The sequence below is a fragment of the Acinonyx jubatus genome, chromosome E4 (genome assembly GCF_027475565.1).
Source record: "Acinonyx jubatus isolate Ajub_Pintada_27869175 chromosome E4, VMU_Ajub_asm_v1.0, whole genome shotgun sequence".
In the NCBI taxonomy this organism is placed as follows: Eukaryota; Metazoa; Chordata; class Mammalia; order Carnivora; family Felidae; genus Acinonyx; species Acinonyx jubatus.
This window is the reverse complement of record NC_069395.1, coordinates 21,741,344-21,767,770: the sequence shown is the minus strand read 5'-3', so window position 1 is coordinate 21,767,770 and position 26,427 is coordinate 21,741,344. Positions and strand designations below refer to the sequence as shown.

The following is a 26,427-nucleotide window of genomic DNA, read 5'->3' as shown; positions in this document are numbered from 1 at the left end:
GCACCAGGTCTCATTGACAGAATAACCTTTCCTTCCTGTGAGCAGTGACATGAGTGACACAGACAATACTACTGGGAATGCTCCATGCAAGACAGTTGGCACATTTTATTCTTTGGAACTGAAAGTCTGTAACATAAGGAATGATATAAATGTGAAGGGCACCATAAAATTCCTGGCTGTCTTCTACAGTGAGAACTTTGTTCTTCAGATAAACCTAATAATGAAAAGTTGCATACTAGAAAGCACTTCTATATTCTTTCCTAATACACAAACCATTAGTCCTTCCAAATATATGCATGGCAAATAAACTTTCCTTCATTTAATATTGATAAGATAAAACAAAGGAAAAGACTTATAAAAGAGACTAAAAAAAATGGCTGATGCCCACAAACCAGTTTTTCTCATGATGAAGCAATGAAAAGGAATCTTTATTCCTCCCTAACTTTTAGGAGCAAAAAGTACATGTTTCTCATACAGGCCATGACAAAATAAAAGCCAGAAAGGCAGAAAACCAGCTAGCCTCCTGACATTTTACATCACACTCAAGAGGGATGGCTTGAAGTAACATACCTCTGAAGAAAGAAACTGGAAGAGTTCTACCACATGTTCCCTGGCTAAGAGATGTATCTTAGGATACGAGACAGAGAAACTTATCCAAAGTAACTGAAGACATGATACCTCCAGCAGAGGTGTTTTTATTTTGGGGGGGCGGAAGGAAGCAGAAGAAATAGAATCAATACTGCCATACCTAGGGAAAACCAGTAACACATGAATTCAAGTTGTTGGAGATCACTCCTTGACTCCTATATCCCTTTCCTTTTGTCATTTGGAATCCTGGAGAAATCTCAAGTAACCTAATGCACTGGGACAGAGCAGTAGAAATGCTAGATGGGAACATGCATAGGAAGTCTACAATGTTTTCTTTCCCCTCCACAGCTTCCTAACCCCCAACAGTTGGGAGAAGAAAAAAACTTAAACTTTAAATGAAGAAGGAGTTTATTTTTATTTTATACTGAACTATATATGATAATTGCTAAACTGGTAATTTTCTTATAGAATAACCAGAGAGTTGTTGATTATCTGCAAGAGAACCCCCAACTACCACAACCACCACCACCCCAAACACAAGCACTGGGTATGCCCAAGGGCAGAAAAAGAACTAGCCACAGTTAAATGAATTAAAATGGACCAGAAGAAAATGAAAATATTTTCTGCCTATAAACCACATGTCCTGTTATTTATACTTGTAAGTCTTGAACTGCCTTTAGGACATTCTTAAAGTCCTTTAAAGTCTATCTTTTCTGGAATCCTCTGTCACACAGCTGTCATCTTTACTTTTGGGGGACGTTCTGCCTAGAGATGCTTATTTTGAACTGGGGCTATACCATGTTTTGTCTGTATCTTTGACATTTCCTATTTTATATATCCCAGGTGTCATGACTTCTGAATGGAAGAGTAGCCAGCAAAACAGGGAACAACATTTAGCTCTGCTGCCAATCTTGTTCTAATTAGACATCTACAGAGCTTCATGTTACATTGAGGGAACTGCCAGAGGATGGAGGAAAACCTCTGCCCTGCAATCAAAAAAAGAAATTAAAAGGAGTCTGTGGGGGCACCTGGGTAGCTCAGTCAGTTAGGCGTCTCACTTCGGCTCAGGTCACGATCTCACAGTTTGTGAGTTTGAGCCCCTTGTCAGGCTCTGTGCTGACAGCTCAGAGCCTGGAGCCTGCTTCAGATTCTGTGTCTTCCTCTCTCTCTCTGCCCCTCCCTGACTCATGCTCTCTCTTTCAAAAATAAACAAACATGAAAAAAAAATTGTTAACTCATTTACAGTTACACAACTTTTCTTGTTTTAGGAGAAAGCACAGTTACATCCTTTGAGACACATCTATTTGGAAAGAATAATGGGAAAGTAAGAAGTTGAAATGAAACTCAAGGCATCTGAAGCCTGCCCTAGGTTTGTCCCTAATTAATTTTCTGAACTTGGAAACCATATAATGTTGCTATGACTCTCATTTTATTGAATCTACTTTTATAAGATTATTCATATCCTCTAGAAATGAAGAAATTAAACAGTTCTTACACTCTCAAATTAGGATAGGTATATTCAATCTTGCCCACTTCATAAAGCTATTATGAAGGTCAGAAATACACGTGAGCAAACTTCTAAAGGTATGAAGTGCAAAACAAATGGTAGTAAAGGCTAAATTCTCAATAACATTTTGAATACATTTTGCAAATGTATTTCACAGGACTTATTTTATTAATCCTCACAATAATGTAGGCCCAGTACTTTCACAATCCTAATTTCATAGAATACAGAACTATATTAAGATGACACAAACAATAAACAAGTTGTCAAGTAACCAAAAGCAGCAAGCCCTAGAAAACTTGACCCCAGAAATATCTTTCTGAAAAAAAAAATAGTATATTCAAAATTTGAAGTTAGGGCATTAACTGAATTTAAAATGCATAAAAATTTAATATACCCTTAAAATTTAAAAAAGAAATCTGTGTCCTTCTTACAGTCAGCTACATTTCCTTTGGAGTATCAAATGACACAAATGAAAATAATCATGTGTTCATTAAGGGGGCAAACCATAAATTTACTATCTGTAATATAAAATCTGTAATATAAAATATAAAATTCCAGTATATCTGCAAAAAGAGTACTAATGATTAATACAATAGATTTGATAGTGAGAAATGTGAAAGAGGGGTACATCAACCATTTGCACAATTCTGAATTTGATCAGAGTAGTTGGTGATGTGGAGGATGTCAAACCACAGGAAAGTAGGAACTGAAAAATCCAAGACCAGACATCCTGCTGCTGCTGTTGGCCATAAAGAGTGTCCATATTCTGATATGCCAGTATCAGAGTGATCTTCCAGAATGGAAATACAGATGGTTCTCTTTTTTTATAGAATTATGATTTACCTAATGGGTTATTGCCATACTTCCTCAAGCTTGGTTTGGTAATGTTTACAAAACCTTCTAAGGATTCTCTTAAAGGTCCATAAACTAGTAAACCAATCCCTAAATGACTCCTTTCACAACATTTTGCAAACAACTTGACTAAATTCCTTCATTTCTTTTCCTTACCACTTATACTACCAGAAAATCATCGTCAAAAGATTTTCACATTTTCAGAAAAAGCAAAATCATCATACTTCCCATCTGATGAAGAGTTCACAGACCCACAAAAAACGAAGAGCTGAGAACAATGGCCTGCTGTTTTGAAAATTGTTTATGAACCCCAAACAAGGACTACCATCTGATCTTGTCTGCTGTAGTGGGTATTCTGCACAGCTCTGATACAATCCTGGAGTTTTTTTTATAACCCTTTCTTTCACATTGATCTAGAACACTGACTTTAGTCCCATGTATTCTTATGCAATCCATGTGCATATGGTTGAAGGAATTTAGTAAACCCTGATTGAGTTGAATACAGGTTATCACGACATTACAGTAAGTACCAATAAAACTCAGTAAGTACCAATGACACCAATAATAAAACCATGCCCATGAGGATAATGGAATTATCTATTTGCAGGTCAGTATCTTGATTTGAATTAGAGGAACATGGTAATCCTATTGATCTTGACTCACTTAGAAGACAAACACAATTAACAGAGCACAGAAACTGGATTGACTTGTTTAAGTCAACTTAGCACTTCTTACTAAAATGTCAAATACAGTATCTAAAAGTTCTAAAAATCCTGTAATTTTCTTTGTGGATTTCATTTCATCTGTGTTACTAGTTTTAGGCTCATAATAATATTGTAGCAGTTGGAGATGGGTTATCACCCAAAATACATTTCATAAAACCTCTCTGTGAAAGTTAATTATTAATTGCCAGAGGCTTATTACCTGGACCTTGTTGTTTTATATCACTCTGAAGGGAAAAACAATATATTTTATAAGTATATTTAAATTTAAGTTTCAAAAGAGTTTTCAGAATAAACAAATATAAATCAACAGATTTCTTCAAAGTAGCATTTAAGAATTTTTGTATCTCTCCTATTGAAATTGAAAATATGTGTGTAACAAGTGGTGAAGACCCAGAATAGTACAAAAGCCCAAAATGTAATTCAGATATTAAAGCTCTCAGCCACAGAAATACATACACCACATAAATATTAGAAAGAGTTATTAAAAGACTTCCCACTTCATTCAGAGGATATAGCTTCCCCTTACTTCCTAATGTAGAGAGGAGAAACCATGTATCTGTAAGCTCTATGAGTGAACTGGCAGGACATGAACTATTCAGCTGGCTGATGGACCTTTTCAGATCCTGAACCTTTATTCTCACTCCAGTCCTCACACAACCAGCAACAACACATTGATTAGAATAAAGCCAACGTGAAACTGTTGAGAAACCTGGGAAACAAAGATTCTTATTCTCCTTTGTAATAAAAGAGGGTCCAGGGACACTTTCTCCCAGAGAAATAAGAGACAACTGCTGGCAAATGTCCTAGGAGAAATAAATAAATGATATCCTAGTTGGAGTCACAATAAATTACTTTCACAAAATCACTTATGGACAAGCACGTTGTAATAACCCACTTGGTTTCAGTGTGGTTTTTAAGGCAAGATTATGATGGAATGGAGTTGGAACATGAGAGAAATAAAATGGAAGTGAGTATAATGGAAATAAGGGAGGTGAAGGGGACTCCTGAGTTTAGATAAGATAAATAGGCCTGACTTCAGGAGATTATGCATGTGTGTGTGTGGGGGGGGGGGGGGGGGGCGGGGGGGTGTTTGTTTGTTATGGGGTTTTTTTGGTCTACTTTTTTTTTTTAATCATAATGGCATAATGAAATGTTTTTTTTTTCCTTTATTTTTAACATTATCAGTTCTAGTTCTGAAAAATACTCGTACATTACCTCAGGAAAATGTGCAGCATCATTGATCACCTAAATAGAATCAATGAATATATGCAATCTAGGTCAATGCCTTTGACATGTAATAGATGCGAAACTAAAGCCCATCTACTAGGCTTCTGACATACCATTATATCAGGGGAACTTTGCATACCTAAAAATCCTGAGAAATGTTTTCTTCTAAAGCTTAGAGTTTCTATGTTTCTACGTGTACTTTCATATATCATTTGCAATCATAACATATGCTATATATATATAAATATATATATATATATATCATTTATTTATTCTTCACAATGGCCTTATGAAAATGACTATTAGAGTTTTATTATTAAACAAATTAAAATTACAAATGTATTTATTCAATAAAAAACAGTTGGCAATTTGCTAAAATGAAACTTTCTCTTAGGTCTGTAAAATAATTTTCTATTTTAAAATGAAAAACATGGGACACCTGAGTGGCTCAGTCAGCTGAGCACCTGACTCTTGATTTGGGCTCAGGTTCCTGAGATGGAGTCCCACATCACTCTCCACACTGAGGGTGAAGCCTGCTTAATATTCTCTCTCTCTCTCTGTCTCTCTCACATGCATGCTCTCTCTCTCTCTCAAAAAATAAAATAAAAAAATAAAATGAAAACATAGTCATAGATATACACATCTCTTTTCTCCTATGTCTACTGTTATTCTAACTGCTCCCTTCATCTTTGACTCTAAACTCTTTCCTTGGACAAACAATATTTAATTCCCATGAATTAGGAGTCAGTACCTCTTTTAGAACATTAATATTTCCTATTCTATTAGTTAAGTTATGAATGATGTAACCTGGTTATTTTTATTGTAGTTGATTTGTTAGCAGAGATATTTTACTACATAATATATAAAATAATCTCAGTGTATAAATAAAACCAAATGAAAACCAAGGAGAGGAAGAGAGGAAATATTTCGGGAGCTGGGATTTGTGTGTGTGTGTGTGTTTGTGTGTGTGTGTGTGTGTGTGTGTGTGAGTGTAAGAATGTAAGTGTTGGTATGAGAGTGAAAATTTAGACATGTTCCACCTTTTGCATAGCTTAGCAGAAATAATAACATTTCTCTGCAAGAATGTCTTTTTCTTTTAATAGTATCTCCCAACAACCATACCAAACTTTCTCTTAAACATCTTTGTGTTGCCATTGTGCTATTTTTTCTTCACATAAAAAATCCATTGTATTAAGACTATGTCTCCTATATTACAGATGATCCCATATCTATAATTCTATGACAAAAATGCACTGGTGTTTTTATGCCAGTGGCTTTTAGATAATTACGTTTTTAACACAAATTTATCAGCATAACAACCCATTCCACAAAATAGAAAAGAGGCAATATTTACATCAATGGTGCTTTGAAACTAACATTTTCCCTCAGGGATTCATAGCCACATAGTCTCTAGTCTTTTCTCTTGACAGGTTATAAATATTCTCAGAAGTAACTGTTTTGATGTTGCCTTAAAAGCAGGGGGGAGAAAGTAAAGAAAACTGGGGCTACATGCATTTTCACATAAATTTCTCTATCACATTTGACAGTTTAATTATATTGTTGTTATTTGCATTTCTCATGTTACTTCAAACTTTAGAGTTCCAGCTAATGGATTTCCATAAAGCAATACTTCATAGTGTTCTTTGTTGAATGAAATCTTATCTTAGTTTCTTGTTGTGCTAGATAAATTCAATCAACAACAACCATATGTTAAGAACTTTGAAGTTTGTTTGTTAGAATCAACAATTTCTGAAAGCCTTAATGCTTGGCTATACATAATACATGTCCTCAAATAAAATAGCATTCCATGACAGAAAGAATTTAAAAAAAATGACTACAGAAATTTACTGGGGGGCGGGGGGGGTAAGATTGCGTTCATATTTCCACACAATTTGGAAACACTTGTATACATTCCCTCTGTAGCAACAATTACCTAAGGATTAGAAAAATTCCTGCCATGTCTCACCTCTTCTCAAATTTTCCATACTGGAATCGAAATATAACTTATAGAAGTATGAATTATTTAAATATTATTTTGTGCACTTTAATAAATGCTGACTTCCATCAGACTGCAATTAATACAGTAACAGTTTAGTCTTGTTAAGGGATAAGTAGAATCACCCCTAAGTATATGATGGAACAAAACAGAAGAACCTAATCTGAACTGACAAAATTGCATTATTTAGTTTTACTCTGTGATCAGCCATGCTAACTGCATTTTCACCATATTTTCCTATTTTTTGTGTGATATTGACATCATGGTAGACATCTAAGAATAGGGCCTTCCAGGTCCTTTTTTTTCCTACCAAGAAGAAAATACCAGGTTCTAAACCTTGAGCATGCATTTAGCACCACCTGGAAGACTTGTGAGAACAGATTCCTGGGCCCTGTCTCCGAATTTCCTGAATCATTAGCTCTGGTTCAGGGCCCCAGAAATTGTATGTCTCACAAGTTCTCAGGTGATGATAACCTGAGAACCAGGGAACCACACTTTGAGACAACAGAATGAGACGAATCCTGGGCAGAGAACTGGACTCTTCCCAGAACAGTTTGGCTAATTTCCTGCAGGGGAGGAAAACCTTCCCTCATCCCTTCTAGATTGTTTAACTGGTCTAATAATTAAACTGACATAAAGCCAATTGACAGGAGAAAAATTTAATTTCATACACACAGGAGCTCATAAAAATAGGGAACAAAGAAGTGACCAAAGTTAGCAGTTTTTATACTTTTAAGGCAAGGAAATGATAAATTTGTTGAAGAATTGTTAAGACGAAAAAGTCTGCGTTTGGGTAGTTTATTAGTGAAGTGACAGGCTTTGTTTATGTGGCCTGCTTGGTCCGGAATTCCCCATCTCTGGTGATAAGGATGTCTTCTTGACCTCCTGCTATGAGAAAGGGTACCTTTCCCATAGGAGATTTATTTCCTGCTTTCAGCAGGACAAAAGAGGGTCAAGAGTGTTCTTCTGGCACTGGCTGTTTCTTAAGTTAAACTTTAATTCAAAATAATCAATATGCCAAAATGGCATACTTTGGGGTGATATGCCCTGAATCCCAGCATCCCTCATGCCAAACTAATTAAGTAGATCATTTTTAGTAGTAACTGTGTTCTCCCATCCCTTAAAATGACTCCAAAGAAAACTGAAAAATCAAAAATTTTGTTTTATTAATTCAAGAGCTCAACATTAGTAAAGAGACAATTCTCTTTTCATGACAGAAGATCAGAATAATTTTTTGTTTATTTATTTTTGAGAGAGACAGAACGTGAGCAGGGGAGGAGCAGACAGAGAGGGGGAGACACAGAATCTGAAGCAGGCTCCAAGCTCTGAGCTTTCAACACAGAGCCCAAAGTGGGGCTTGAACCCACAACCCAAGAGATCATGATCTGAAGTTGGACACTTAACTGACAGAGCCACCCAGGTGCCCCCAGAATAATTTTTTAAAAGAATGGATGGATGGAAGGAAAAATAGAAGGAAGGAAGGAAAGGAAGAATGAATGGATGGAAGGAAGAAATCAGGTAATTTCCAGTTATCTCTAGGGAGCCAGTCCATCTTATCGTTACAAAAGTTAGGGTCATACTTCGCTTTTCTCACTCTAGCACCTCATTGTAGGTATGACAGATTATTCAGAACCTTGTATTGTTCAGGCCAGGGATGGAGGATCTAAGGAGGGAGGGAAAGAAGAGAGAATGAAGTAAACAAAGAACGTAGCTTCAAGGGCTTTACAGAGAAAGTGGTCTCAAATAATAATGATAGCAAATTAAATGCAATTTCCCCTAAAAGGACAACTTAGGAAGAACACCACAGAATCTGCCAATTTTAATAATTTTACAAAATCCAATATATTGTCCTCAAATACTTTTATCTTTAAATTCTCAGCTGCCACAACTGAGTGGTCAATTAGGATAATTTGTTGAAAGGATCATTAGTAATTTCATTTGGGGGACTCTGGTTAAGTTCCTAACTCTGGTTAAAGTAAGAGATTTCTAAAAATCTTATTTCAAATGAACACTCCCATCAATGACTACCTATGAAACCAGTCAATTTTAAATAGAATATTTTTGTAAGTTTAAAACATTTTGCAGGACACTTTCCTAACTATTAATCTTGTTTCCTTCATGAAAGAATAATTGAAACAAAAGTACTCTAGCTACTACAGATAATGGTTGCCTGGTGCAAAGATTGAGCAATCTCACCTTAAAATTGTGTTTCAGACATTACTGAAAATATGTAGACATTTAAACCAGATTGCCACAGAAACCAGACTCTATTAGTGATCTCCCTTCCAAGCCACAGTACTTTTTCAGACCATAGTAATAAAATGGAATGTAGTATCACCCACCTGTTGGCTGTTTATCATGTGCCCAGCATCCCCTATACTTGACACAGCGCAAAGAATGTAAAATGGAGTCTCGCACTTAAAAAGATAACAATCTATGGAGAAGACAAGGTAACTACATAAAATCAGGAGGGAAAAGGTGCCTACATGTGATAAAAAAATGGAAGTGGAAAAACTGGTATGGGTAAGAAAAAAAACCTCACTTTAATTTGAAAGAACAAGCCTCTAGGACACAGCTGTCAGGGAGTGAGGGGTGTTCAGGTGAGATGCAACCCTACTCATCTGAAAGGATGGCTCCATTGGGGAGCTAGCCCACCATTACACCAGTTAAAGCCATGGTTTTCCCACCTTGGTATCTGATCATAAATATGGAATATTATTCTTCAGTATTGTCAGGCTCTAAGATGTTAATGGTGGAAAAAAATAAGCTCCAGATAGAACTGAATATTAGAAGTACAGTGAGACCTTAAAGAAAATTTAGGTCTTTGTCGTTGAAAATAACAACTATTCAATATTAAAAAATGATCCCTGTGTAGTTCAAATTAAATATATTTGTGTTTCTTTATTTTTAGAGCATTTGCTACCTTCTTCTCAAAAGCCTGTGCTTAGACTTTGCAGGCCTTATGCTGTGTGTTTGTTTTCTTGTCGAGTGTGTTACTATTTTGTCATGCTTTGTTTTGGGCAAGGTATTGCCTATTCATTTACATTCTGAGTATTATAATAGGTTTGTATAAACTACATAGCTAGCTCAAAATTTATTGGCAGAATTATTCTTTCTGGGTCATCAAAATGTAAATACCTGTCTGGATCCATAATTGTGCAAGTGTGCATGTGAGAAAATACACACTAATGTGACTCACTTTTGATGATGTTTAAGAAGCAGCTGTCAGTCAGTCTGGCTGAGCACCTGGAAGTTTCTATACAGATGAAGAAGTCTGAATAACCATTGGATATTTTTCACGGAAATGTTCTGCAGATGTTGGCAAAGAGATAGAATCCCTATAAAAGGACAAATGTGCATTTTCAAGTGCATGTAGAAAGATGAGGCCTCAGGCAGGCATAGCAATGAAACAGTCTTTCAAAGAAATAACACTTCTATTAGTTCTGCCAAATCCAGGGAAAAAGTAAAAAATACCCAGTAAACAAAAATTTAGCTCCTAAAATGACGTTCTTTAAGCATCTCTTCTATAGGATATGCATACTTTGTTTAGAAAAAACTATACAGAAGCTAGAAAAGAAACAATATGTGCCTACATATTGGCATTTCAAAAACAGAATCCATAGGTTTCAAAATAAATTAGGAAATCTTTATATTTCCAAATCAGCTCATCACAGATATTTTAGAAGCTGGAAATCTTCCAAAGAAACATATTTCCAGAATATATGATGATTTTACGTAACTTATTCTAATACAGAACCTGAAATTAAGACAAACATATTTATTACTAAATACTATTGCAAATGTTAGTGATATACATGGTTCCAATACTATGTCACATCACCAAATCAGAATTTAGTTAATACAAAATACCTGTGTATTATAAAAATCTTTTACCTAAAGTATGAGACAATTTCATTTTGGCTGATTATAACTTGGAATAATGTAAAAACATTTAAAGACAGGTATCGTGATTAATTTCTACTCTCTTTTATTTACTGGCTATATGTAGTCATGTGGAAATCACTTCAGGTACCTGAGCTCAAATTTCTTCACGATTACACATTAACAGCCCCTGCCAGCCCTATTTTTTCAAGCATGATTTGAGATAATAGATGCAAAAGTAATTTGTAAAGTGTAACACACTAGTTAAAAAAAAAAAATCAGTGGACTTAAAATCAGAATGGCAGGTTCAAATCCCAGTTCTTTTAACTGTTGTGTGAACTTGGAAAGGTCATTATTTCCCTTCAAGCCTATGAGCTTCTTTGATCTTCCATACCTATAGTTCTCAAAGTGTGGTCCTTAACGTACAGCATCAGCATCACCTGGAAACTTGTTAAAAATACAAATTCCCAGGTCCTCCCGCAGACCTCCTGAATCAGAAATTCTAGGGGCAGGACCATCGTGCTGTGTTTTAACAAGCGCTCCAGGTGATTTTAATGTATCTTAAAGTCTGAGAGACACTAAACAATGGAAACAAAACGAAATCTCAAAAGCTATTGTGAGAATTGTTAGAATCCCTTAGGATATATATGTACATATATACACGTGTGTGTGCACACATACTGGCCCACATATAACACTCTGCCCACCCAGACTAATTAAATCAGAATCTCTCAAGATACAAACCCAAGAACCAAAATTTTTTAAAAGTTCACAGTAATTTAATTTAGGTAGTGCTACTTATTTCCAGAGATGTTACAGGTGTTCAAACTGCCTGGGGGTTCACTCTAGTTACTTTCAACTGGCTACTGCAGTTATGTCCATTGTCCAAGGTCATGGATTCTCTGGAATTTGTGTATCCAGTATTTTTTGCCAAAATAACCAGTAAACTGTATGAGGAGTCTGAAGATTGTGGAGACAACAGTAGAGCAGAGTAGTCCCCCTTAAGTGTGTTCCAACACCCCCAGTGGATGCCTGAAACTGCAGATAGTACCAAACCCTATATATCCTATGATTTTTCCTATACATATTTATGATATAGTTTAGTTCATAAATTAAGCACAGTAAGAGATTAACAACTACCAATAAAACCATTATAAAAATGTGCTGTAATAAGGTATATGAATGTGGTCTCTCAAAACACCTCACTGTATTCACTCTTGTGATGTGACTGCCTACATGATGAGATGAAGTGAGGTGAATGGCGTTAGCACTGTGACATAGTGTTAGGCTACCAGTGACCTTTTGATGATACCTCAGAAGGAAGACCATCTGCTTCCAGACAGCAACTGTCTGCAGACAACTGAGACCATGGGAAGTGCAGCCACGGACAAGGGGGGGCTACCATAGTTTAAGTGCAATGCACAGCCTTCCTATCCCCTACCCCTGTCAAATTAACCACTGACCCAGAACCACACAAGAAAATGGGATTCTTCTCTCCATAGCTGCTTCCACCATTTTCTTTAGCAACTCAGGCTTTGGTACCTCAAAATTCAGACAAGCACTTTTGATCTTCAAGGAGTGTCTACTTCTGTTATGGGATAAACCTCCTATTAGACAAAGAAGTATACAGCCTGGGAAGAGCAAGCACATGTTATCACACAATAAATTATGGTCAAATTCTAGTGTAGGGTACACTAGTTTAAAGCAAATACCTACAGAAATTTTGTTTTTGTTCTTCATCTAAATATGCAGAATTTGACCCAGAGCATAACTGAACAGTCTGAATGTCATACTGGTTTTTAAATTTTTTTGAGAGATGGAACACACACGCATGATCAGGGGAGGGGCAGAGAGAAGGGGGATAGAGGATCCAAAGCAGACTCTGTGCTGACAGCAGAGAGCCCAATATGGGGCTCAGACTCACAAACCACAAGATCGTGACCTGGGCTGAAGCCAGATGCTTCTGATATCACATAAATATTAATCTATTATATAAATGCCATGTAAAACTTAACATAAAATTGACGGCACTTATTTTTTTAATGTTTGTTTATTTTTGAGAGACAGTGAGAGACAGAGCTTGAGCAGGGGAGGGGAAGAGAGAGAGAGGGAGACACAGAATCTGAAGCAGGTTCCAGGCTCTGAGCTGTCAGCACAGAGCCCAGTGCGAGGCTCGAATTCATGGATCACTAGACCACTTAACCAATGAACTAACCAACCCAGGAGCCCCAAAATTGATGGTATTTAGATGGTGTTTTTGAGAAGTAAGTTTACTAAATAATATAAACCAACATGGCTCCAAACTGAGCCACTCAGGCTCAAATCTATTTTTTAAATCAAATCGTTTTATTTAATGATTTAGTAAATAGAAAAAAGAAGTGTTAGCTCTATACCTAAAAAGGCTTTGACTAAATCAGTTAAATGATCCGGTGAACTGTCCATTTATGCCACTAACACCCTTCTCACGATGTGGGCTTATATATGGCAAGGATCTGAAAAGTCACACCAAAAAATGGCACATTATACTGGAGCATCAATTTTATGCCATGATGTGAGCAGAAACATATCTAAAACAAGGGGATAATATGAACTATTATAAGTATTTCAAAGTTTAAATGAATCAGAGAAAGCTCGTGCTTGCACAGGTGAGCTTTGCCACCAATCCATCTGCACAGACACCCCCACCTCTGTGTGCTATTAAACTTCTTTTACCAATAACAGAATAAAAACAGGAAAATTTGAGCACTCTATTAAAAAAAAAAAAAGAAAATGAAGTAGGGGAGTAATTCAATTACAGAGCTTATCCAGGCTATAAAAAATACTAGGTATGAACTATCTGCATAATTGAGGTCAAAGAATTATAGTAATAATTGCTTAAAACCTTCAGCTCGCATGCATGTAAAATAAACATCAATTTCATGAATGTCAATTCCAATCTGTTAGTAGAATACCAATGTTAAATGAAAATGCTGTCTCATGAAAACGAAGATGACACTGGTGAACATATTTTTTTGCTATTTCAAGAAGCCAAGAATAATGTAAACAGTGTTCACTCTACACAAGTACGTAGACACACACACACACACACACACACACACAGTGCTCCAACTGCATTTTCACCAAGTAAAAATTAACATGCTTTTCAGCTGATAGCCACATATAAATGAACGCGACTCACAAGAACCAAACTTTCATTCCTGCAACAATTCAATATAGTATTCAAAACTTTGCACCCAGTGCCTCAAATATAAATCCCAATTAATATACTTTAAATTAGTGTTTAATTTTCTCTAAATGAAATTAAGAACATTTTAATAGCCAAGGAATGATTAAGTGGTCTGATATTATAGAAACACCATGTAAAACTTAACATAAAATTGATGGTATTCATTTTATTTTTTTAATGTTTGTTTATTCTTGAAAGACAGAGAAAGAGAGAGCTTGAGCAGGAAGGAGCAGAGAGAGGAGACACAGAACCTGACGCAGGTTCCAGGCTCTTAGCTGTCAGCACAGAGCCCAATGTGGGGCTTGAACTCACAGACCGGGAGATCATGACCTGAGCTAAAGTCAACACTTAACCAACCAACCAACCCACCCAGGAGCTCCAAAACTGATGGTATTTAGATGGTGTTTTTGAGAATTATGTTTACTAAATAATATAAAGCAACATGGCTCTGGATGCATGTGATGATATTGGGCATGTGGTATACATAAGTTATTAAGGATTATACACAAAATAGTCAAAGTCAAGCATCAAAAGAAGTTATACCTTTTGTTCTTGGTAATATTGTTGTTTACCTACATGTCCCCTAATCTTAATGTGTTTTTATTCTGCATGATAATTAATGAAATACATTTATACCTGTAAGATTGGAAAGCCAAAACAGAAATGTGATGGTGCACAATATTGGCAGGGTAAGGAGAAACAGGTGGGACTGTCAAATTTGACACTATCTGTATAACACAATTCAGTAATATCTGTCAAAAATACACATGCTGACATAGTAATTTTGCTATAGTTACTTATCCTGTTATATATATACTGACATACATACAACATGAAATATGTACAAGGATATTCATTCCATTAGTCATGAAAGGAAAGAATGAGGTGGGGAGGAACTTTACTGCCCCTCAGTGTGCTACTGGTTAATGATTTATTCACTAAAAAGAAATAATATACAGCTATTAAAAAGAATAGCTCTAAACATACTACCGTGAAATATCTAATACATAACATGAGGTGAGAACCATCTTTAGGACAATATATATTAGATTTAACAATTTTGGTTGCAGAAGCAAGTACATAAAGTACGTTTGTAAATTTGTAGCTGTATTTGGAAATATACTTAAGAAATTTTGAGGTTCCTCTTGGAAGCTATCTAGATGGTATGGGAACAACCAAAAGAAGTAGGGAATTTTTCAATTTATACTCTTGGTAAATTTTACATTTTATACATTTACATGATTACATATTTTTAAAAATTAGGTGTAGACAGGAAGAAAACTCAAGTTTACTTTTCCAGAGTCACCAGAGAAATGGAATACATTTGTGACGAGAACCTGGCATTCTTCTTCATACATCTGTGTGTGCTATGCATTTTTTTTAACATTTATTTATTTTTGAGAAAGTGTGTGTGAGCAGGGGAGGGGCAGAGAGAGAAGGGGAGAGAGGGTCTCTCTGCAAGTAGGCTCTGCACTGACAGCAGAAAGCTAACAAGGGGCTGGAACCCACAAACCATGAGATCATGACTGAGCTGAAGTCAGACATTCAACCGACTGAGCCATCCAGGTGCCCCTGTTATGCATGTTTTAACTAGATCCTGTCTCTATTTTTGCAGACGAGGAAACGGAAGTTCAGCAGGATTCAGTAATCATCTCAAGTGACTAATTGTGCCCCAGCAATTAAATGGCAGCACCCAAAGGTGTGATCAACTCCATTTAGTTCTCAAAGTTTGTGCCCTTAACCACCATACAGTACATGCTCTTTAGAGACTGGTTACAACTAGGTATCTTTAAATGTTAGTTTTGAACTTTTAAATTGATATTCAATGCCAAATTGCCAAATTTAACCTTACATTTTCCCAAGAATGCACTATCATCAAATAATTTAGTGTCTTTTACAGTAAATTTTAAACTTTATTTCTGCATCAAGTAGCAAGTTATAGCCATTATCACACCTATTTAGAAGGCCTTTCTGAAGCACTGACCCCTTTACTTTCTGAATTATGCTAATTTTGCTTTAAATAAGAACCTCAAAAACAACATGTTGATCATTTTGGTTATTAACACACAAGAAGAAGAAATGAGCCCTAGTTGATAGTGCTAGAAATTAATAGTTTCAAATTCTGAACTCAGTTCATAGCTTCACAACTGCTTTTGAAGTGTGACTTCTTTCAAGTCTCTTAACCCCTGGAAACTTCATCTCTAAAAAGGGTAGCTGCAAAATGTACCATCCTCCGTGGGATATTATGAGCTGTCATTAATTAATGTTTTGTAGAGCACTCTGAGATTTCATTTGAATGGTGCTACATCAATGCAAAGTATCAGTAAGCTACTTAAAAATCAAATTGTCACCTGCTCCAGAGACTCAGGCAAAGCCTGTAGTTTGCTGATAATGAAGTTGGCTCTTGTATGTTTTTTTTGAAGCTAGTTGGGGTGGAGTTTACTAGAGCATCATTTTGAGACTATTTGTGAGCCTAACAGAATAATAGAGGTGTGTGAATACTGTTAACTCTCAATTGCATGGGCAGGGGTCTCTTTACCTTCCCACTGCTGCTTAATGGTCAGCCAGAGGCTGACTGATGATGCTTGAAATACCTGGTCAGAAAGCAGAAAAGGGGTGAAGCCACATAAGGAGCCCTCTGGCTGATACTGGGAAGTCTGGACTACCTAGATCCCTTATTCTCTCTCTCTCTTAGAGAAGGCCAAGGCCAGAGGTTTGGCTTTGATACGTATTACGTGTTCAGGAGGAACACTTGATCTCAGTTTGCCCGTGACTACTAACGCAGAACTTCTCCAAAAATGATAAATTCCCGTTACTCTGCTGTGCCTTATGCAAAGTAAAACCACAAATTTGCTAATCTACACCAACTACGTCCTCAGAAAACAGTGTTGATTTTATTTTAGCCAGTCGTCCATGAGATGTGATCTCAGGTCCACAAATTAGTAAGACATCACAGATGTTATTACTAACAGCTAACAGAAGAATATACTCAAATTATTTTGAGAAAAAAAAATTTTGAGGCAATTGTTTTCAAGAGAAAATACTGATTCATAATCTCCATTGTGCTGCTCTTTTCCCAGGCATTTTGTTAGTGTGTATGGCACAATTGTTAAACAGTTAATTTCCCTGCTAACTAAAACAACTTTGTCATAGTTCTTGTGCTCACAAATCTGGCTTTGCAACCACAATTGTTCACTTTAGTGTACTCATTGTTTATAAATTAAGGAAGATATGTTTAATTTAAGAAAATTAAGACAAAAAACATTTAAAAATTGTTTGGGGATCACAAAAATAACATGTTGCCCAATATCTTATAAATACTTAAGAAAATAGTTGCTAAAACTGCCTGCCAACATGTAAAATATAGCAGGAAACAGGGGCAAAAATATATTCAACCTCAAAAATTAAGACATTATTTTAAATTTGTCAAATATTGGGGCACCTGGGTGGGTCAGCTGGTTGAGCGTTGACTTCGGCTCAGGTCATGATCTCACTGTTCGTGAGTTCGAGCCCCGCATCAGGCTCTGGGCTGACAGCTCAGAGCCTGGAGCCTGCTTTGGATTCAGTGTCTCCCTTTCTCTCTGCTCCTCCCCTGCTTGCACCCTGTCTCTCTCTCGCTCACACCCTGTCTCTCTCAAATATAAACATTAAAAAAAAATTTAATTTGTCAAATATTAAAGATGCATTTCTGGTAAAATTATTTTAAAGAAAGCAGAGAAAATTACTTTTTACATGAAGGTATTTTATGTTATTAAAAACTTTTAGTCTGAGAAAATTTGATGTTTACTAATACAGTATAATTAAATAAAATTAACTTTCAGAGGTTCAGAAATTTCTATAGAGGATAGTATTTTCTATTGAAGAGACTATTGATAGTATTAAAAAGCATGACAGGTTTTCTGGAAATAAAAAACTGGCAATCAATATCAAACCAAATTCTAGTTGTACTATTTCCTACATAAAGAAAAATTCTGTACTACGACCAAAGACGAGGCTTACCTATATTTTTCTGTGCTTTCTGTCAGCAAGGATGTTGGCTAAATCTGAGAACAAAATTGACATTTGTCCTGAAATTCTGTACAATCAAGTACCAGTGAATCCAAGCAACAGAGATACAGTACATCACATGAGAATTAATGTTCCAACACTGAAACTAGTTCACAGGACAGTGTTTAAAAAATACAAATTATTTTTAAAAATATAACAAAGGAAAGTTTAAACACAAATATTTTTAAAGCAGAAGGAAAAGGAAAGATTAAAATTTAATGGCCAAAACAAAACCAGGAAAATTTTGACCATTTTTTTATACATATAAAGCAGATTTACTATCAGACAAACTAGACTTTAAAGCAAAAATCCTTTCAAGCTATGGTAGGCAGACTGAAAACATCTCCACAATGGGCTGCCAACTCCTTCCATCAACAGAAGTCTATTTCCCCACCCCTTGAAACTGGACTAGATTTGAGTCTTGCTTTGACCAATAATCTGCTGAAAGCGAGGTTGGGGGTGCTGCAGAGCTTAGGTAATTATAGTCTTTTTGCACTCTGCCCTCACTTACTTGGAACTTCAAGACCACAACGGCGCAAAAACTCCTAATCCAGTTTACTGAGGGATAAAGTGCTACACCTAGAGAAGATACACACTGTTCCAGCCAACAATCTGCTCCAACTGCCAAACAGATTGTGAGGCCTTCATGGATCCTCTGGACCCACTCAAGCTGTCAGATGACTCCAACCTCATAAGTTCTCCCAAGCTAGAAAAACAAAAAACCTGAACATGCTGCCAACCACAAAAATCACAGGAAACAGTAAATCATTGTTATTTTATTACATTTGAGGACAACTGATTTGTCTTAACTAACAGCCAACATCAACTGTCAAACAGATCAAGTGAGATCATCTTGGGCCCTCTAGACCCAGTTGAGCTGTCAAATGGCTGCAACCACAGAATTGTTCCAAAGCTAATATAACAGAAGAATCCCCTCACAAAAATTTTGTGTATGAGCACCAGAATACAGGCAAGAGAATATTTATAGCTGTACTGTCCAGAAAAGCAAAAGTTAATAAATACATAAGTAAAGATGTCTGTCATGGTGGAATGGATAATTGTATTTATAATCCAATGCTAGCATTTGATTCACTCCATAGCGGTGAAAATGAATAAATGAAAAAAGTTATAGCAGTTGATGTCAGCAAGATGGCAGCATCAGAGATCTTAGCCTCATCATTCCACAAAACACAACAGCTGGACAACCAGCCATGAACAAAAACATCTCTAGAGGAGTTCTGGAGTCTACTCAAGAAGGTATAGCAACATAGTAGGGGGGCGGGGGAGAACCACAACAAGAAAAGGGTAGAAAGAGAAATGTCATTTCACCTATATCATTCTATCCCCTAGGCCAGCACAGATCAGTGCCAAGTGAGTCTCCACCCACAAGTTCTCCTAGGAGAGGAAAAGGAAACCAAGATGGGCATCAGACCCCCTCAGCTTTCCGGGTGCTGCCTGAAGGACCTGTGGCAGCTTCACCCTGTCCAGATCACTGGGGAGTTCAGCGTGGCTCAGACACCTAAAAACAAAGAAGGGCAAGGCTATTAGTATTAACTACATAGCAAATGACACCACAGGCCACACTACCCTGATCTGCAGAAGACCTCAGAAGCCTTCCCCATGTGGGCTTGAAACGTATAGCCACCACAGATGCCTTATGACTTTTACAACCAAGGACACTAGTGTTCACAGCCGTGGACACCAGCTACCTGCTTGCAAAGGAACCCAGCATCTTTCACCACCGAAGAATCAGCAGCCATCACATCTACTGGAGATTCTCCCTAAAGCTTTCACCACCAAGTGTGCCATCATTTTTGCCTTTAGAGATTTCAGCTGCCTGAGCTGGAACTAATCCCCTCTCTGGGCCGAAAATGCCCCAGCAAGCACCATCGCAAGAACCTTGGGACTGAGTTCCAGTGCAGGTGCAAATGGCCCCAGCTGTAACCACTGTCTGGTTCTCTAAACACACTCTCACTATACCATCCAGCAATCATGCTCCTTTGTACTTCCCCAAAAGAGTTGAAAACTTAAACTTATGTCCACACAAAAACCAGCACACGGATGTTTATAGTTTTATTCATAATTGACAAAATTTAGAAGCAAACAAGATGTCTGTCTATAGATGAAGGGATAAACAAACTGTGAGACATATAGACAATAGAATATTATTCAGAGCTAAAAGGAAATGAGCTATCGAGCCATGGAAAGACATGAAGGAAACTTAAATACATATTACTAAGTGAAGGAAGACAATCTAAAAATGTTATGTACTGCTCAACATCTCTATTCATCAGGGAAATGCAAATCAAAGCCACACTGAGAGATCGCCTCGTACCAGTCAGCATGGCTATTATCAAAATGAAAAAAGTTAACAAACATTAACAAACATTGACAAGGATGTGGAGAAAAGGGACCCCTTGTACAGTGGTGATGTAAATTGCTACAGCCATTATGGAAAACAGTAAGGAGGTTCCTCAAAACATTAAAATTCAAACTACCATATGATCCAGCAACTCCACATCTTGGTGTATACCCAAAATAATTAAAATCAGTATCTTAAAGAGATACCTGCACCCTCACGATCATTGCAGTTTTATTCACAATAGCCAAGTTATGGAAATGACCAAAGTGTCCATCAACAAATGAATAAAATGTGAGATATGCATATGTATACATATACATGTGTATGTTTATGTATCCCCTGCTACTCAAAGGTTTGTGTCACATCACTTTACTTTTACAGAAGACCTGTATTAATACCTTTTTTCACTAACAAATCTGAAAATGATTTTCACTTTTATGCTAAAAGGCAAAAAGTGAAAATAGCATTTGCCTACAGGAGGTTACTTGCTGGGTCTGGGAATGCTCAAGTATTTTTCCAGGTAATTAATGTTACTTGTTTCTATACTTTATGCCACCGTGGCTTATGAAAGGTTTCATAGGGACACTCTACTTTTGGATAACAGGGGAAACGTGTATATCCAATGCAGTACTATTCATGTTTAAAAAAAAGAAATCCTGCCATTTGTGAGAACATGGATGGAACTGGAGAACATTATGCTAAGTGACATAAGCAAGACACAGAAATACTGCATGATCTCACTTTGCAGAATGTAAAATAGCTAAATCCATAGAAGCAGAGTAGAATGGTGATTGACACGGGCTAGTCACAGGTTAAAATTTTTCAGTTATGCAAGCTAAACAGGTTATAGAGATGTCATATACAACATGATGAGGATAGATTTAGTTTTTCCTTGAAATTTATAAAGGTGATCTTAAGTTTTCTTGACACATGCACACAAAATGGTAATTGTGTAAAGGTGATATGCTAATTAGTTTGATTGTAGTGATCTTTTCACAATGCATACATATATCAAAACATCAAGTTGTACACCTAAATATTTATAATTTTTATATGTCACGGATACCTAGTAAAGCTGTTAAAAAGATTCTAACTAAAAAAAGGGTTTTAGTCATTAAAAGGCATCCTGAGCAACCAAAACATGTAACAATTACATGTATTACTGTCAGATATCTTTAGGGTGCTCAAACTCCAAAAGGAGAATGACAAAATAAGTGACATTATAGATCATGTATAAAAAACTATTTAACTGCACATCATCATTTCTATTAATAATTTCTATTTAACATGGTACATTATTAAAATGTTAAAGGTGGTATTAAAGCAAGAAAATAAACAATCACCTTTAATCCTCACCCAGAGATAACTTTTAACATTTGAAATTCAAATGTATCCTAATTTTAAAAAGAGAGAGAAATAAAGAATGAAAGTAGGGCTATATGGATAACTAGAGATAAATATCAACAATATAGTTGTTAGCAAGCCACTTATAAAAGAATAAATATAGTATGGGTTCACGAAAGTGGCAAATCTAAATAATATATTGTGTTGGATGTGGGTATATTTCTTTTTGCTATTATTTAGTCTCTACATATGTATCATATATATATTCATATATATATATTTTGCAGTATAAAGCAACAAAGCATTTTGAAAGGAAAAAAAAACAATCTCCTGAGACCTTAATATAAATTGATTTATTTTGACTTACCAAGAATAGTTCTGCCTAATATTCTCTACTTTAAAGAAGAGAGCACCATCAAAAGCCAAACTTATATAAATAATAATTTTATGAATAAGTTTATCATGTCTTAATAGAAAATAATTCAAAAGATATAAAGTGACCTTAAAGAGATACCTTCTCATAAATTTACTCACTTTTCTGTTCAAATCACCTAATGACTCTCCATTCCCTTCAAGTTCAAAGCTTACAATGGCCCACCAAGCCTCCCATGATCTGTGTGCCTACTGTTTCCCCTCGGTGTTTTTAGTATGCACTATCCTTTTCTTCTAGTCACTCGGCTCCAGCTGGACTTCGCACTGGCTGTTCCCTGCTTGCAGTGCTCTTCCTCCTGGAATTTGTATGGTTTATACCTTAAGGCCTTCAAGCATTTGCCTGACTGGTTGCCACCTTCTTAGTGAGGCTTCACTTTGCCACTTTATTTAAAAATACAACCTGTTCTCTCTGCCCTCTTCTCTTCCAATTCCAGGCACTCTTCCTGACCTGTATTATGTCCCCTTTTTTCCATATCATTTTTACCTTCTAATGTGCTCCATGACCTAGTATGTGCTATGTTTTATGTTTATTGTTGCCTCAGTTCTAAACTCTAAGAGGGAAGGAATATTTTACCATATCCCTTTTCTCGGAGATATATGCCACGTACCTAGAACAGTTTGTTACAAATAATAGATGTTCAATAAATATTTGTCGAATGGATGGATGAGATGTCCTAGGCAATTAAGTGGAAAAGACAAACCAAAAAAAGGAATTTAAAGATTGGCAGAGAAAAAATATTTCTAAGAAATGATATAATAGATCATGTAGAAAAATTAAACACAGAGAAAGAAATTTTTGGAATTAACGTGATGCTTAAATTACGAGCTGGATTTTAAAAAATCAGCCAAAATAAATAAAATTTTCCCCACATTCCAGCAATTCACTTTTAGGGACAAAATGATAAACATCAATATAGTTTAAAGTAGCATTAGAAATATAAAATTCCTGGGGCTCCTGGATGGCTCAGTTGGTTAAGCACTGAACTCTTAATTTCAGCTCAGGTCATGATCTCAGTCATGAGATTGAGTCCAGTGTCAGGCTCCACACTGAGAGTGGTACCTACTTGGGATTCTCTCTCTTTCCTTCTCTCTCTCTTCACCTTCCTCACTCATGCTCACGTTCATGTGTGTTCTCTTGCTCTCAAAATGAATAAGCATTAAAAATAAACATAAAATTTCTTAAATCTAACTGAACATGTGTCATGTCTTTCCTGATCAAAGTAAACAAAACAAATGAGCAAGGGGGAAAAAAAGAGAAAGGCAAACCAAGAACAGATTCTTAACTCTAGAGAACTGATGGTTACTACAGGGGAGGTGGTTGGAGGGATGGGTAAAATAGAGGATGAGGATTAAGGAGTGCACTTGTCGTGACAAACACAGGGTGATGTATGGAAGTATTAAATTACTATATTGTAAACCTGAAAGTAAATATAGCACTGTACGTTAACTGGAATTAAAATAAAACTTAAAAAAAAAGTAAATGACACTGACAGACAGCAGTATGCCCCAAAATACAAAGAAAGCAGGTTATGAATATAATATTAAAGTAAGATTCAAGACTAAAACCATTAAGTTTTTTAAATATTAACTTTAAAGAGGTCATTTTCTATTGACACAAAGTTCAATCTGTAGTAATTATATAAAATTAAGAACATTTTAAATAGGAAAAATGTATAAAAATTGTCTTTGATTCTCAGATGTTGGACTTAACAAAACCCGTACTTATTTTCACACTGACATCCTGAGTCCCTATTTTCAGCTTTCACACAGTAGCTCTCTAATGATAATTTTGATCTATCCCAAAGTGGCATTGCCTGCCAGCCAACGCTTTAGGGATTCCAGTCTTTGCCAAGATAGCATGAGTGTTGATAGGTGAGCACTATTAATGGCACCAATTTCTGGCAGAGATGAGATGGTCCCCTTGCCACATGTAACATTTTCGAATCACCTCATTGGTACCCCATGTGAACTATCAATTATCCATAAGAATGAATAGAAAGCATAAAAATTATTTAGAAACAACACTTTATTTCAGTCCACAGATTGTTGGAATGCTGTTCTTTTTTCTTTTTCTTTTTCTTTTTTTAAGAGTACTCAGGACAACAATTTGCTAAATGCTAAGTTGAGGACTTGGGTAAAACAGTCTTAGGTGTTTATGCTTAAATAAAAAGATTCTATTTGCAGAAGTAGTCATTTGGAATATAAGTGTTAAGTATGTAAGATAAAAAGCCCAAGGTATTGGACTATTATGCTCCATTGGTTCTCCTACCCGTAGGAGGCTTAAGCTTTTTGTGCTGTGTACCTCAGTCATGGCTGTGTAAGTTGCTGTCAAACTAAGCACCGGCTGTCAAAGAAGGGAGGGTGGAAAAGACTCCGTGTCACTTCCTAGAAGACACTGTAACAGCCAGTGCATGTTTTGACAATTTCTTTTCTCCCTCAACTATAGTTACTGCCAATGTTCAGATTGATACATTATTCTGGATTCCAGAGTGAACACTATGATGAAATGAAGCAGAACCCCCCAGGCCAATTCATCACACATGCATATGGCATGTGCAAGAAACAAATTTTAGTTGTTGTTTTAAATTTATCAAGACAGCTAGAGCCTCTATTTTGAATAATAAACCGAACTGGGAAAATTGGTCCCTAGTTCAGACTACTGAAGACAGCTGACCCTTTCCGGCATCCCATATTATTCAGAGCAATTGAACGAATGCCAAAATGCACTTCAATTTGTAGACAGTTTTAATTGACACAGCACTGCTTAGAGTGGTTTTGACCTATGAGAGCCCTAAAAAACATTCATGAAGCACTAGGGGAAATATACACATTCACATCTTATGCTTCACTTAGTCTGTGGTTTAAAAAATTTACAATTTGCTGTGCCCAGAATGTAAATTCACTTTAAATGACAATATATTTTTTTTAAGGAGACTCCACACCCAGATCAAAGCCCTAAGCAGGGCTTGAACTCACCACTCTGAGGATTGAGACCTGAGCTGAGATCAAAAGTCAGATGCTTAACTGACTGAGCCACCCAGGTGCCCCCAAACAAGATTTCCACTAGGCTTCCTTTTGATTCTTATCTTCAAATCCTCTAATTTTTAAAATTTCACTTTTATTCTTAATTATGTGACCTGCCACAATTAAAATTTTTAAAAATCTGGAAAGACAATGGTTGCTTGTTTTCTTATCTACCTTAGGTGTTAAAAAAAAAATCCCACCTGTAAGCTATCCAAAAAGAAAAAAATGATGTGCTTTTTGTTTAAATTTTCGGTGACTAAATTGTAAAATAATCAGATACACATATCTTACAAGATCAAAACAAGGTAGCCAGCTATTCTAATGAGCTAAACAAATTAGGTGATAAAGAGCTACATGATGTATCAGTTTCATAGACACTACAGTCCTAACTTCCTGGGTGACTAAGTTTTTCTTTATATTACTGTAACATTTTCAAAGATGTTTGTTCCCTTTCATCTTATTCTCAAGACAAAATTGTGAAATGGCTAATTGTTATATTATTACATAAATTTTCACAAGAGAGATAAGATTTCTTGGCCAAGAATACACTACATATTGGGGGCACAAAGGCAACATCATAGTTTTTTTTTAAGATTTTGTTTTTAAGTAATATCTACACCCATCATGGGGCTCGAACTCACAACCCAGAGACAAGAGTCGCACGCTCTACCAACTGAGCCAACCAGAATACCCAACATTACAGATTTCTAGTCTAGTTCTTAGGCCTTAAAATAGCCATATACTTTATATCTCTTATTTGATTATCCAATTCCACAACTGTTTTGAAAATTTTCAGAATCACTGGTTATCAACTTGCACTTCACTTGCTTACACAGCCTAAGCATCTGCAACAGGCTTACCTGAATAGCAGTCGGGGGTTGGGGGGGGGGGATGTTTTATTGTGTAGGAAATATTTAGTGGTCCAAGCATCACTGGAAGCCTGAGTCACAGACTCCTAGTTCTTTTGGGAAGTACAACTCTTCCAGACATTTAATGAGCTTCATACCTAGCTAATACCATTCTTCTTCATACGCCTATAATCACACTCAGAATTCTGTTTTTCTTTTGTATAGATATACTAAATTTCTTTGGTCTCTTGTTTATGTTTCTCTCTGAAATTAACGGAGAGGCACTTTGAATTTCTGGCCATCAGTAGAACCAAAACCTTAAGTTTTTGCCCTTAAATTATTTTATCTAATTAAGAACTTTTATTTG

At 36.2% G+C, this 26,427-nt stretch overlaps 1 long non-coding RNA gene across 2 annotated transcripts in view; it reads right to left on the bottom strand.

Moving 5' to 3' along the window:
• LOC128313079 (uncharacterized) overlaps positions 1-26,427 on the bottom strand; it is a 549,707-nt gene that overhangs the window by 196,159 nt on the left and 327,121 nt on the right. Inside the window, exons 8-9 of one of the 2 annotated variants that reach the window (XR_008293245.1) lie at positions 10,095-10,233; positions 8,038-8,558 (exon numbers count right to left, since the gene is read on the bottom strand). This is a non-coding gene — a long non-coding RNA (uncharacterized LOC128313079). Of the gene's footprint in view, positions 1-8,037; positions 8,559-10,081; positions 10,234-26,427 lie in introns of those variants that run through there. The other variant, XR_008293246.1, reaches the window with a different exon arrangement.